The following is a 16,573-nucleotide window of genomic DNA, read 5'->3' as shown; positions in this document are numbered from 1 at the left end:
TTTCTTCATTTTTTTCAATACTTACCGATGCCTCATTATTTGGATTTTCTATTAGTTTTCTTCTTTTTAGTCTCTTGTTTTCCTCTTCGGTTTCCTTATTTCTTTTTCCATTGATCTCCGCATCCATAATTTCCTCATCCTGTTCACTCCTTTTTGATTTACCCCGATCTGGCGGGATACTTGCTTTTTCCATTGTCACTTACTTCACAAAAATGCACATAAACCAAACCACTGTTTATAGTTTTTCAAACTATACACTAAAAGGATTATTAAAAATATAACTTATACACTAAAATTTACTTATTTTAAAGGTACGAATTTGTTTTTGTAATCCTCAAACTACGGCGACCGTAAAAACTTAAAACCCTATAGTCGTTAGCAATTTTTACCGTACATCCGAATCAATTGGGTTTCAAAACATTACTGAAATATTTGGGTATAATAATTAATGAAACTAATCAGTACACAGAAGGGATTAAAGCAAGAATAGGACAGGCAAGAAATGCTTTCAACAAACTGAAAAAAGTACTCTGTAGCAGGGACATTACAATGTCTTTAAATATAAGACTTCTGAGATGCTACGTGTTCTCCGTATTATTCTATGGGTTGGAGGCTTGGACATTAAAGAAGGATGTTTCGACAGATTAGAAGCCTTCGAGTTATGGGCCTAGAGAAGAATATTAAGAATATGTTGGGTGGATAGAGTCACGAATATAGAGGTGTTGAGAAGAATGGGAAAAGATAAAGAGGTTTTAAATACAATTAAAGTCAGAAAACTGCAATATCTGGGACACGTTATGAGGAGCGAGCGTTATAACTTGTTACAATTAATAATACAAGGAACAATACAGGGTAGAAGGAGTCGCGGACGAAGACGCATCTCCTGGTTAAACAATTTGAGAGCTTGGTTTAATTGCATTTCTACTGATCTCTTTAGAGCAGCGGTGTCGAAGGTGCGAATTGCCGTGATGGTTGCCAACCTTCCTAGAGGAGATGGCATATGAAGAAGAAGATACCTATCTTTGCACATGGTGGTCAAAATTTTAGATTGTTCTATTAACAAATTCAAGCTGTAATAACCTACTTATTTTAAATCACCCTAGGGATTTATAAATTTTTCGTATATCTCAAAATTTAAGACGTTTAGGACATCTCAAATAAAGTTTTCTTCTTAAAATAAACCCAAAAATGGCCCCCTTAAATATTTTACCTTACTTTTGAAACGCTGTGTATATAAAGTTGACAGTGGCACCTCGATAAGTCGGATTAATCGGGACCACGGCCGATCCGGGTTATCGAAAATCCGGGTTAGCCGTAGAAAATAGTAAAATTAATAAAATACGGTATCCTTAGAGATAAACTCCATTATAATTGCAAAAACATGAAATACATTATGCACAGTACATGTGAATTACGTACAGTTATATACAGTATTGTTCATTCCTTGGTAAACATTTCAGTCAGTTTCGGTTGTCAGTATTACGTTTTTATTGTTGAAATGTTTGTCTGATGAAAATCGGTCCGGGTCAGCCGGACTTCCGGGTATCGGAGGCCGACTTAACGGGGTTCCACTGTACCTTTTATTTTTTATTTATTTATTATTTATTTTATTTTAATATTATATTATATTTATAATATTATACAGTGCTAGTCAAAAGTCCGTACCCCCCCTCGTATCTTTTGAACGGTTATACCTATAATAGTAAAATTTGGAGGGAGGAAATAAACGGACGTAAGCTTCCTGACTAGTCATGACAGGTGACGTAATAGTGACAGATGACGTTATAGAGCCACTGTGACCGATATTTTTAAATGGGACCTTATGGCAAGTGATACCTCGTTTAAAAGGTATTCAAAATACCTATTCAGTCATACTAATTTTTTTGGGTTTTAGTTGATTTTGAATGTGGTGAATAAATTAAATAAATATAATATTGTAGTTTCGCATTTAATTAATAAAAATTCAAATGTCCGCCTATGGTCTATTTGTCAAAAAAGTTAACGTTTTTCAATTCTCTAGTAGTTTTTACGTCAACATCAATCTTTTTGACAAATAATCATATGCGGAATTTTGAATTTTTATTAATTAAATGCGAAACTACAATTTTATATTTATTTCATTTATTCATCAAAATTAGCTTAAACTCAAACAATATTAGTACGGCTGAATAGGTATTTTCAATATACCTTTCAAACGAGGTATAACTTGTCATATGGTCCCATTTAAAATTATCTGTCACAGTGACGCTGTAAAGTCATCTGTCATAATTACGTCACCTGTCATGACTAGTTAAGAAGCTTACGTTCGTTTATTTGTTCCCTCAAAATTTCACTATTATAGATATAACCGTTCAAAAGATACGAGGGGGGTACGGACTTTTGACTAGCACTGTATATTTCGAGTATCTTATATGGTCTCATAAGTGCACATTTAGAGGAGCTTCTTGAAGAATATCAAAGTGGTTTAAGCCTGGTCGATCAACAAGAGACCAGATCTTTGTGCTAAGACAAATACTGGAAAAAATCAATGAAATTAATATCGACACATACCATCTTTTCGTATATTTTAAATGGTCCTTTGACAGTGTCCTAAGAAATAAATTGTATGAAGTCATAGATGAATTTCACATCCCTGATAAACTGATAAGAGTTGTTAAGGCTACAATGCGTGCTGGAGTGTCTCCTCTTTAAAAAGCTCTGGAAAAGGCGATCAGACATGCCCGAATAGACAACAGAGGAAATATTTTTAATAAGTCATCCCAAATTTTGGCGTATGCAGATATTGTGGACCAACGATATAGTCAGAAACATCGGTCACCAATTCACGGTTGATAAATCTACCTTTGAAGTGGTGGACAAATTCAAATACTTAGACTCCCTGATCGTAAAGACGTAGAATCTCTTATAAGAATAGAAAGACAACGATGGGCAGGACATCTAGCAAGATCACAGCAGAACAACCCTCCTAGAACAGCCCTTATGTCACAACCTGTGAGAAGTAGAAATAGGGGTAGGTTAAAACTCAGATGGAAGGATGGTGTAGATCAGTGGCGGCTCGTGAGTTTTACAATAGGGGAGGCTATAACTATAAAAAATCTAGACAAATTTGCACTAGCAAAAAAATGCACCAAAAAATGTAATTTAAGGCTCCATTTGTTTCTGACCATTTTTATTTACATTTCACCTTACGGGGACCCTCCCTCTTACCGCATGTTTGCATTGATAACTGAGATGTAGAATAGCTTTTGTAATTAATAATAATAATAATATTGTTAGAATTATTGATACTAAAAGAACTTTATAAAAACAGGATTAAATCTAAAATTAAGGTAAGTACCTATACAGTTCAACATTTTTAAAATTCAGCAAAAATGCAAGCACGTCCCCGCTCTTTTTTTTATTTATTTCAAAAATACAAAATCCACAAATATAATAACATTTTAAAACCAGAGTCTTTTCATTATTGCACTTGTAATATGTCGGAATATTAATTGCACAACACAACAATTAACGAGGAATCACTTAAAATACTTACTACTTTATTTACATTTCACCTTACGAGGACCCTTCTTCTTACTACATGCTTGTATTATTAACTGATAGATCATCGGTTTACTGCCAAAACCAGATAAGTGCATTTTTTTTACCATGTTTGAGTTAAGTGCATTTTCGTAATCAAAATCCGTATATAAATATACTGCGTAAAACATATAATTGTCGGACAATGGAAAAGAGGTGAATTATGTAGGCTTGTTTTGGCAATTATTCATTTTGGTCAAAACTGTACAAATGAAACAAGTTAAGTGCACATTTAACGAAAAGTACAAATTTCATATACAAAGACAAAATTAATTCTTCTAGAAAAACCGGTTGGATGCCATTTAACTTATTTTTGCTGTTGAAGTGTAGTAGATTTTTATAGAATGACTATGCGTATAAAACAAATAAGTGCAATTATCTTGTTTTTGCAGTTTATTTTATCGTTACTTTAGCATGCCCAAGTGTGCAAAACGTTTTTTTACGTGAATTATCTGACGAAAACTTGCACCGCCAAACTAAATTAAAACGACACTTATCTTGTTTTTGCTGCAATGTTATTTCATCATCGCCATCGCAATGTTATCAGCCCTCATCGCAGAGGGCTCTGTAAACATTGTAAACATTACCTTAAATATTAGTGTACTTTGTATGCATATAGGTGCCTGAAAAGAATTGTGTTATACTTGAAGAAAGCTATGAAAAAGTCCAATTTTGTATGTGCTACATTTGACTTGCAATGTGTGCTTCAAATACCGAGTAGCGACGTGAGTCCAATGTACTACAGTCGAAAAATTTGCACTTATAATTTGACAGTGTATGAACTAGCACCGCCAAATAATGCGTTTTTTTATAGCTGGACAGAGCTTCATGGGAAAAGGGGTAGCTTAGAAATTGGCACCTGCCTCTTTACTTATATTATCAGTGTTTTCCGACACTTGCAGTGGACAAAACAGGAACCAAAATGTTAGCACTTTGTTACTCTATTTGGTTAAAAAAAATCCCAACTTGATGATTATAGAGCAAAAGTTTCTGGAATATGGACACAGCTACATGGAAGTGGACAGTATGCACAGTGCCATTGAACGAGCCCAGAAGTATGCCCCTGTGTATACAATGCATGATTGGCTAACAATATTTCGCATGGCCAGAACAACATCATCAAAAAAGAAACCGTTTGTTGTGCAGGAACCCAAATATAAAGATTTTCTTGACTTAGAAGGCCTTTCTAAGCTTATTAAAAATAAAACGAGTGACATGAAAAACGAAAAGGTAAACTGGTTAAAAATTAAGTGTTTTCGATACCAAAAGGCTAAACCAGGAATCCTTGAGTATAGGTATAGGTATGATCATACCTCAGAATACAAAAAGATAAACGTTTTTGGGAGAAGTCGAAAAATACCTAATTTGAAAGAAATATCGCTAAAGGACGCGTATACGAAGATGCGACCTATAAGTTCCAAAAAAAAAACAAGATTTATTGAAGTTGTGCAAATCGGGTGTGATTCCAGATAAATTTCACTCATATTATTATAACTTACCATCCTCCGACGATGTTCAAGACAATATTCCTGAACTAGCACTTGAAGATAGTGATTCTGAAGTTGACATTTAAGTTAAAGATACTTCAAGACAAGTTTCAAATTACGCCAATCAGTTCAGGCAAAATAGGTTAAGTACAGATTTTTTGCAATTTTTTAAATTCTTTAACATTTCCTAATTTTTTTTCTGATTTTTGGCGTTAATTATCTTCACAGTACCACAATATATGTTATTTTATCGGTTATTAAATGTTTCCTTTCATGTAATTGTTTTACTGTAGGCTTAAACTTTTAAACTTGATTTTCACAAAACTAACCAAATGTAACTTATCTGGTTTTGGCAGTAAACCGACAAGATGTAGAATAGCTTTTGTAATTAACAATTTTAATATTGTTAAAATTATTTATACTAAAAGAACTTTATAAAAACATGGTCAAATCTAAAATTAACGTAAGTATACAGTTCAACATTTTTAAAATTCAGCAAAAAATGCAAGCATATCCCCGCTCTTTTTTTATTTATTTCAAAAATACAAAATCCACAAATATAATAACATTTTAAAACGAGAGTTTTTTCATTATTGCACTTGTAATTTGTCAGAATATTAATTGCACAACACAACAATTAACGAGGAATCACTAAAAATATTTACTTACTACTTTATTTACATTTCACCTTACGGGGACCCTCCCTCTTACCGCATGCTTGCATTAATAACTAATGTAGAATAGCTTTTGTAATTAATAATAATAATATTGTTAGAATTATTGATACTAAAACTTTATAAAAACAGGGTTAAATCTAAAATTAACGTAAATATACAGTTCAACATTTTTAAAATTCAGCAAAAAATGCAAGCATGTCACCACTTTTTTTTTTTATTTCAAAAATACAAAATCCACAAATATAATAACACTTTAAAATGAGAGTATTTTAATTATTGCACTTGTAATCTCTATTTGAATATTAATTGCACAACACAACAATTAACGAGGAATCACATAAAATCCTTACTACTTTATTTACATTTCACCTTACGAGGACCCCTCTTACTACATGCTTGTATTATTAACTGATAGATCGTCGGTTTACTGCCAAAACCAGATAAGTGCATTTTTTTACCATGTTTGAGTTAAGTGCATTTTCGTAATCAAAATCCGTATATAAATGTACTGCGTAAAACATATAAGTGTCGGACAATGGAAAAGACGTGAATTATGTAGGCTTGTTTTGGCAATTATTCATTTTGGTCAAAACTATACAACTTGTTTCATATGTTAATAGTTGCGGATCTTATATTTATTAAGATAAATTAAAACCATAATTAAAACAACGCCATTTCAAGATACAACTTTTATTAACTGTGATTATTGGTTGACAGTGACTATTACATTGAGAGTGTCTACTGCCACCTATGTACGTAATGATACAAGTATCATATGTAACATCCCCCTCTTTATACAAAGTACTTATAACTAATACGTAACAAAGTCATCAAACCTTTGTGGTCGTTTAATACACCTACCAGGCCTTGAACTTTTATTCAGGCTTACACCCACGCCTGGATAATTGATATTACCACTAACATTTTGCTGTTCCTCATCTTTGTCATACCTATTATTATTACATTCTGTACTTTCACTATAGTCAAAGTTATCTGTACTACAAGATGGATTGATCAAAGTCTCATTTTTAGTGTGTTTAAGAAAGGAAGAATTTCTTCTATATGTGTGACCACTTTGGTCTTGAACAATATATGACCTTGGTGCTGGGTATTCTTCAACTACTTTTTCCGGTTCCCAAGACGTATCTTCCTTTCTTACTTTCACTAGTACATTGTCGTTTAATTGAAAATTACATCTTTCCTTGGCCGTTTTGTCATGATGATCCTTTGTTATCCCTTGCCTCTGTAACCTTTTATCATACACATTTACAACTTTTGGTTGTAATATATTGTTTGATACTGGCAAACTTGACCTTAAAACTCTACTACTCAAAAGTTCAGCAGGTGATACACTAAGACCACACAATGGACTGTTTCTGTACTCTAGCAAATAATAAAAAAGATCATCATGATTTGAACACTTCCTTAACATTTGTTTGCAAATACCTACAGCCTTTTCGGCTAAGCCATTACTTCTGGGATATCTTGGACTGGAAAACGAGTATTCAATATTATAGTAGTTACAAAAATTTTTGAATTTAATACTGTTATATGGTACATTGTCAGACACAAATTTTCTTGGCAAGCCATGTGTAGCAAATACGTTTTTTAGCTGTGAAATAACTTCACTGATACTCTTACTTTTTATTCTAATGAGCTCAATCCAATTACTGTAATAATCAACTATGACTAAGTATGACTTTCCACCAAAGTCCAAGATATCTGAAGCAACTACCTCAAAAGGAAGCTTGGGTACTTCATGACACATAAGTGGTTCCCTTTCACAGTTTCTACTATAGGTTTCGCATGTTCGACACTTACTAATAAATTCCTGTATATCTGAGGACATACTAGGCCAGTAAAAAAGTTTTCTTGCTTTTGATTTAGTTTTTTCTATCCCTAAATGAGTTTTATGCAGCTGATTCAACATACGCTATCTAAGAGTTTTAGGAATGCAAACACGATCATTATAAAAAATTATGCCATTTTTGACAAGCAAATCATCTTTAAGTTTCGCAAATTGTTTAATTTCTGTTGATTCCGAAAACTTTTTATCTGGCCAGCCCTCTGAACAATACTCTTTTACAACTTTAAAATCTAGGTCAGCCTTTGTTTTGTTTTTGATATCATGCAACCGATTTAGTGTTATTGGAAGATCTCTTTCAACACAATGTATTACCTCTGAAAAATCTATGTCCTCCTTTACTTTATCTTTTATGAATGATCTGCTCAACAAGTCAGCAATGTACATTTTATTTCCGGGCAAGTATTCAATCTTAAAATTATATTTTAAAACTTTTAGTCGCATTCTTTGAAGTCGAGAGGTAATTTTATTTATATCTTTTAACTGAATTCTTACTAAAGGTTTATGATCAGACTGTACTAAAATATCCTGGCCATATACAAACTGATGAAATTTTAAGAGACAAAAACACACCGCTAGATACTCTTTCTCAATTTGTGCAAACCTACACTCACTCTCAGTCAGTCTTCTGGAACAAAAGGCTATGGGCTTCCCTTCTTGCATAAGATAACCCCCAATACCATTCTGACTTGCATCAGCTTGTATAACTACTGGCAACTTACTATCAAAAATTTTTAAGGTAGGCAAGTTGCTCGTTACAGCTTTTAAACTTTGAAACGCACTATCATGTTCACTAGTCCAAAGATATTCTACATCTTTTTTGATTAAATTTCTTAATGGTTCAACAATACCAGATAAATTTGGAATATATTTTGTTAAATAATTTGCCATTCCTAACAAACTCAACAACTCTTTTTTATTTTTAGGCACCTCCAAGCTCAAAATGACTTTAACATAACTGTTGTCTGGTTTAACTCCTTCTTTTGAATATATTTGACCTATGTATTTAACCTCACCCACCTTATACTGCAACTTACTTTCATTAAACCTAACATTATACTTTCTCGCTCTGTCTAACACTTCCATCATTATTTTATCATGCTCCTCTACACAACTTCCTGCTACTATAATGTCATCAAAGTAGATTTGCACTTTTAAATCACCAAAAATTTTTTCATTGATTCTCTGGAATACTTCTGGGCTAGAAGCCAAGCCAAAAGGCAAGCGTTTAAACCTGTATTTATCAAAAGGTGTTATAAAAGTGCAGATATTACTGCTTTCACTATCGAGTGGAATATGGTAAAAACCCTCTTTCATGTCAAGCACTGAAAATACACACTTACCCTGCAGCTTTCTACCTATTTCTTCTGAAGTGGGAATAGGGTGCCTATCCAAACAAATGTTTTGATTAAGATGAAGAGGATCTAGACAAATCCTTAGAGCACCATTAGGCTTTTCTACACAAACAATGTTGTTCACCCACTCTGAGGGTCCATCAGCTTTCTCTATTATTTTGTTTCTTACCATTTTTTCCAACGTTGCCTTTAATTTTGTTTTGACTTTATCTGGCAACCTTCTACAACTGCTTACCACTGGAACATAGTTATTTTTAAGACTATTTTATAGACATAAGGAACTTTACCAGTCCCTTTAAATACATCATTGTTATCATTAATAAACTTGTTTTTTTAAGTTACCCGTACAACTGCCTTGCAACTGTACCTCTTCAACTCTCTTTATTAAATTTAATCGTTTACAAGCATTTAACCCAAACAAAGGCTTACCTACATGATTAACAACAATGAGCTTTATTTTATATTCTTTACCTCTGACGACACACCTAAGAATTACATGACCAATAACATTAAGGCTATTATTGCCATATGACATTAACACATGATTTTCATTAACTATTTCCTTGCTAGCATTACATTTTTTGACAACATCTAGAGGTAAAACATTACACTGGGCACCACAATCTAGCTTTATATCCAAAAACTCATTATTAACTAATACAGTTTCAACCCACTCTATTTCTTTCTTATTGTATTGTAACGTGCTAACATTACCTACCTCTATCATGCCTACAATGTCTTCATCGCTACTTTGTTCTACCTCATGTACATTTCGTTGAATAAATTGCTTAGACCTATTAAATTGTGATTTTTTCACTCTACACCCTACAGCAAAATGGTTAACTTTACCACATTTATTACATACCTTTCCATAAGCATAATAACGTCCCTTGTCATGGTTGAGACCACATCTAAAATAGTCATAGGATTCCTTACCACTTTGATTAAACTCTTGTCTCCCAACAGCTTCATTACTTTGTTTTCTTCCTTCACTACTGAGTTTTTTCTTTATAACAGCATCAACTGTTTCTTGACCTTGTAAACTTCTCGCCTGAATTTTTGTAGCTTCTGAAGACCTACACATTTCTTCAGCAGTCTTCAGATCTAAATTATCTTTACTTTGCATATTCGGGTCGCGAATGCCCAACACTATTCTATCTTTAATGAGTGACTCTTCTTGAGTGTCAAAATTACAGGGCTTTGCCATTACTTTTAAGTCTTTTAAAAAGTTGCCAAAACTTTAACTTTCAGCTTGTGAACGGGAAAAAAATTTAAACCTGTGATATGTCACATTACTACGTGGTTTACAATACTTTTTTTTTGGGAGGTATGAATCTTCTTAAGAACGTCTGGGAAGGTGTCCCAGGTGTGTCGGATTCAGCCCGTCCTATCTCTATCTTGCCGGGCCGCCTACTGACTAAACCCACCTCCTCTTTCTCCAGCCGGCGGGTCCGGAACCGCTCTTAGCGAGCATATCTGACCCGTCGACCTTACTCATAGCTCCCCTCCGGCACTCCCAGCATGTATTCCACGGATTAGCCGGCCGCCTGGCCGCCCCCGCCCCCGCCCCCGCGCGCCGCACCAGACCGGTCGCCGCGCGCGGGGTAGTGGGGCAGCCAGCACGCCACCCAAACCAAGATGGAACCAACCAAAGAATGCCAGTTGACAGTTACGAGTAACTCCAATCATTCATGCTTTCATCTATGCACGCCTTCTCATCCACCCATTCAGTCACTCACTCTGATATTAAGATGGGACAGTCTGTGTAGGTCGGATGTAAAAGGTCCTTCCCCACTGACTGCCCCACAACGATACGAACAAATATAACATAAGAAAAAGAAACAAGAATAAAAGAGATGAGGGAGAAAAAGAGAAAATAAAAGAAAGAGAAACAGAGAATAGAAAGAAAAGATAGAGAACATGAACAGAAAAAAGTAGAAAGTGAAAATAAAAGAACGGTAAGAGTTAAAAATAAAATTAAATAGATTAATTAATAAAATCCGAGAAAATAATAAATAACAGATAAAATCACGTTTACAATACTGGTCAAAAGCTTCCGTTACCTTTTTATAATCCTTCTTGTCGGCCTCCGAAAGGTTAAGGGTGTTGTACACATCTAGGGCTTCCTCCCCAGCAGCAGTTAGAAACAGGGCTACTTTTCTTTCATCAGACTTTTCTTCCAGGCCTGCAGCCAACAAATACAAATCAAATTGTTGTTTGAACTTTTCATAACTTTTTGCCACGTTTTGGTCAAAACAGATGGGTGACGGCAACTTCAAATCCATTTTTGGTTTGGTTTATCTTTCTTTTTATCGAAACTATTTCCTTACTTAAAGGCTCCACTTAGTGTTACATACCTAACACCATGTTTCATAATATCGACGCTGTCAAGCCAAAACGGCATAAACGACATTAACTTGATTTTTCAGGAAACACAAAAAACTGATTATTTTTATTTTTACCAATTCTGCTTTTCTGCACACTGACTCAAAAAAATTGGTGATTTTTTTTTCAAATTTTAATATATTGTGAACATTAATGTGGCTGAAAATACTGTCTGAAATAAATTAAAAACTATAAAATGGCGCTTATGTCCAATCAAGATATAACATTGGTGAATATGCCAAACTTACCTCTGGCGTTTATGTCGATCGCATCGTTGTAAGGTTAGTCAATATGGCGCTTAACAGGGATATATGCCATTAATCAAAAAAGGAACGAAAATCAAAAATTGTCGTTTATGCCAACAAGAAAAATGATGAAATTACGAAGATTTTTGATAGGGTTTATTTTTTATTAATCAAAAATACATTCTAAGTTAAAAACAAAACCTTAAATTCTTTAAACATGTTTTGGTGCTAGGATGAAATACTTAAAAGTAAATATGAAATACTTAAAAGTGGATATCTAATAATAAGTAGTGGATTCTAATTCATAATCACTGTCAAAATTTGGTTCAACATCCGTATTGATATGATTGCTTGTATTTTTCTTATTTTGATTACTACTTATACCGGCATCCAAACCATTATCTGCTGCTAAGTTGAAACATGATGTGAGATCGTGACTAAATATTTCTTCTTCTACTGCAACGTCTGGTGGTTCCTCAAAGATGATAATGTCATTGCTAAAAGCTTCTGCAATGTTTGCATTATAAATGTCATAAACCTCTAAGGGAAATATAGGGGGATTATTGTCAGTCAGTATATCATTTTGTACTGATTCGGTATATGTTTTATTTTCATTTAGTAAGGCCATTATTTTTTTACTTCTGCTATTCATGTGCAACAAAAAAATGGCATAAATGCCAAAAATCGATCGCCATTTTTAGCTATATAAAATTGATTTGAACTCTATGCTGTAATACAAAATGAATTGTTCATCACACTAGTACAATGTTACAATAGAATATTTTAAAATAAACTTTTTATTTGCGCAATTTTTAAATAAGAAACCTGCATAAGAATACCATTGAGGAATGGCACTTGTGTCAACCACGATGTAAATATGTGGTTTTGGCATAAACGCCTCATAGTTTTTAAAGAAATTCAGTGTGTTTACGCTTCAAAAATCAATCCAAATTGAAAATATTGCAAAGGTAGATAATACCATGTTACTTATCCATAAAAATTGTAAAAATACATACCTTTACCATTATTACTGGACCGAAATGTACACAATGATAATCTTACGGGCACTGGCGATTATGTCAATCGGTGTTCACGTTGGTGTTCACGTGCGTGACTAGACTGGCGTTTATAAAATTTTTAAAACTATATTACACCTATTTCACTTTTTCTGCGGTTATTCCGCGTTGACTGTCTGGTGCGGAAATTAAAATCCTATTTTTTAGTGCAGCTAACTAAAAAGTGGTCATTTTGGCGTTTATGCCGTTTTGGCTTGGCAGCGTCGATATGTTAATAGTTGCGGATCTTATATTTATTAAGATAAATTAAAACCATAATTAAAACAACGCCATTTCAAGATACAACTTTTATTAACTGTGATTATTGGTTGACAGTGACTATTACATTGAGAGTGTCTACTGCCACCTATGTACGTAATGATACAAGTATCATGTGTAACACAACTGAAACAAGTTAAGTGCACATTTAACGAAAAGTACAAATTTCATATACAAAAAGAAAAGTAATTCTTCTAGAAAAACCGGTTAGATGCCATTTAACTTATTTTTGCTGTTGAAGTGTAGTAGATTTTTATATAATGACTATGCGTATAAAACAGATAAGTTCAATTATCTTGTTTTTGCAGTTTATTTTATCGTTACTTTATTTTTTTCATTCTCTGACATGTAATCTGTCAGAATATTAATTGCACAACACAACAATTAACGAGGAATCACTAAAAACACTTACTTACTACTTTATTTACATTTCACCTTACAAGGACCCTCCCTCTTACCGCATACTTGCATTGATAACTGATGTGGAATAGCTTTTGTAATTAGTAATAATAATATTGTTAGAATTATTGATACTAAAAGAACTTTATAAAAATGGAGTTAAATATAAAATTAACGTATGTATACAGTTCAACATTTTTAAAATTCAACAAAAAATGCAAGCATGTCCCCGCTCTTTTTTTATTTATTTAAAAAAATCAAAATCTACAAATATAAGAGAGTCTTTTCATTATTGCACTTGTAATCTGTCGGAATATAAATTGCACAACACCACTTAAAATACTTTACATTTATTAAGTATTTTCTATGGGAAATAAGCCACAATTTTACTAAAAAATGAATTTATTAACGTTTCGAAGCCCAAATCGGGTTTCGTTGTCAAAATACAAAATACTATTAAAATAAACAAAAATGTTGTTTGCTAAGTAAAAAAAAAATTCTTCTAATAATTTATTTAATCTGACTCATTTATATTGGCAATTCAGACGTATATTATACATTTTAAAGTAGAAGCCAATGATATCGCCAATATTTATGAGTTGCGTTCCTGGGACGACTTTACTAAAAGATAGTTCATTCAATTACATGAAATCAATCCTAACTCAAGAATATCCGTCGCAAAAAAATCATAGCATGTGATCTGTCTTTAAAAAGAAAACCAAATGCAACGATGACAGTAAAATTCTCGCGTTAGAGATTCCATAGTAAATCACGAGGGAAAACCAGGAAAAAACCTCGTGATACTATCCCGACATCGCAAGTATTTGGTCTTACATTTAATTTACCTTCAAAAAACTAATACCAAATTCAGACTTTAATATGTTTGAATTATAAAGAACATTAATAATACATAGATATACAATAAGTAATACTAAAATATAAAATTTGCACTAACTCGATATGTTATTGACTTACTAATCGTGGTATTTTCTTTCTATTGACTTCCTCTTTCAGTATGAGTATGGGTAACCACATCCTACTGCATTCTACCGAGTTTAGCGTTTAGCTTATTTCCCATAGAAAATACTTAATTATAAAAATGCCTCAAGGAAATAGCTTCAGAACAACTTTACATTTAATTTCATTTTCTCCTTCTGTCGAATTTTATGAATCACTATCAGCAGTCAAATTAATTCAACTTGAAAACGAGAATATAGAAAGGTGAAAACACAGAACACTTTCTTGATCAAAACCCCTAAATATTATCGGTTTGAACGTAACGCTTAAATTTAAAACAGTAACAAAGTAAAAATTAAATTAAAAGATAATTCTATAGCAGGTTTTAAAGAAAAAAACGTAACTTTCTTTGGTAAGAATTTTGGTTATGTACACTTGTTTGAACATAACGCTCAGTGTAATAAAATAAACAAGAATAAAAAACCGCTAAACGCCGTAAAAATGAGTGGCGCATACAATATTCCAGCTACAAAAGATCTGATATGAATATTACGTGGCGCGAAAATGTATTTTCATTTTGATGCAAAACAAAATTCTAGTTTTATTTTAAAAGATTTTTTCATAATATTTGCCCAATTTAAAGTAAAACGCGCCACAAAAGAATAACTTTGATACAGTTTGAATTTTGAAACTCTTTTGTGGCGCGTTTACTTCAAATTTAGCAAATATCATGAAAAAATCTTTTAAAATAAAACTAGAATTTTGTTTTGCATCAAAATGAAAATACATTTTCGCGCCACGTAATATTCATATCAGATCTGTTGTAGCTGGAATATTGTATGCGCCACTCATTTTTACGGCGTTTAGCGGTTTTTTATTCTTGTATCAGGAGTTTTTCAAAGTTATTTATAAGTTAAATGTATAAAGTTGAATGCAATGTTTCTCGATTACACGTTAAGCTTTATAAATGGTCGCCTTTGTCGCATTATCTCCCAAATGATGTAGTGTCTATCGGATGTACACTAGATTTTTTTTCTATTCAAAATAGATTGAAAAAAATATTGGGATGGCCGGCAAATGAACTCGGATTGCCCGTTGCCAGATCAAATTAGCGTCGTAACCACTACAACTACATAAACCATTTAGGGACTAATCGTTAATTGGATCATATTTTTGTAGCATAATAACTTCTAAACGGCTTAACCGATTTTGTTCACTAAACATGAGTTTAAAACGTATTGACAAGTAGTATCTTATGCATCTAAGGTCAAGTATGATAACTGAAGCTATTACAGGAATTATTGCGCTTGAAAAACCGTTTTTCCCATAAGAAATAGATTTGATCATACTTATGAAGCCTATAACTTAAAAATTCGAATTTTCCCGGATATAAGGTATACACCATTAGATTAGGCTAGAGTTCTTCTACAAACGCTCAGTTATTGGCGTAATTCGTAGGTCGAAATTTTAAGTAATTGTCGAAAAACCAAAATTTTCAAAGTTTAGTTTTTGTCAGTTTTTCGGCTATACTGAGCCGTGTTTATGTCTGATTCTGATAGCTTAAACACCATTTGAAGGCTTAACTCAACCCTATTGATTTGGGGTATTTACTGTTCTCCTGTCTCTTCTTGAACCGAAGATATATACCGCCAAAAAATATGCCGTTTTGTACCTACCAAATCCTATAGCTGGCTTATGGGTAGTCAAGACTCACAAACTACACCGGTTCTGAATCGGCCCTCATCCCCTCTTCAAACACAGAAAAAAAATTCAGATCGGTTTAACTTTTCCACACACATACATAGGTACATACATATCCACAAACATTTTCCCTTTTTTAAATAAAAATTGACTCATAGTTCTGAGCTCGGTAACTTTTGAACGGTATAACCCAGCGTTTCTCAACCTTTTACCCTTTGCGACCCAATCTTCCATAATTATTTTCGCCGCGCCCCCCCTCGTTCAATAATTTTGACAAAAAACAGTAAAATCTTACTTTTTAGTATTGAGTGCTCTTTATGATTATAACTCCTATTCAGTGTTCATGTGTATTTTATTTTTTATTTTGTCAGAGTTTTGTTTTGCTTCGATTTTAGTAAATTAGTTAATGATGTTAGTGTATTTTTTATATGCTCACGCCCCCCCCCCCCCATTACTAAAAGCGCGCCCCCCTAGGGGGGCGCGCCCCACAGGTTGAGAAACGCTGGTATAACCGATTTTCAAAATTAGACATGCGTTGGAAAGGTAATGATCGCTTCTATTAGAAGCCTCAAAGGTCGGAGTAAAATTTT

The 16,573-nt window shown here is 33.2% G+C and overlaps 1 protein-coding gene across 1 annotated transcript in view; it reads left to right on the top strand.

The window, feature by feature from the left end:
* Positions 1 to 16,573, top strand: part of LOC114345109 (uncharacterized) — a 495,244-nt gene that overhangs the window by 424,175 nt on the left and 54,496 nt on the right. The gene's annotated exons all lie outside the window — the stretch shown is intronic.

The sequence above is a fragment of the Diabrotica virgifera genome, chromosome 2, assembly GCF_917563875.1.
Source record: "Diabrotica virgifera virgifera chromosome 2, PGI_DIABVI_V3a".
NCBI lineage: Eukaryota > Metazoa > Arthropoda > Insecta > Coleoptera > Chrysomelidae > Diabrotica > Diabrotica virgifera.
Note: the sequence above shows the minus strand (reverse complement) of the source record. Positions and strands in the feature narration are given on the sequence as shown.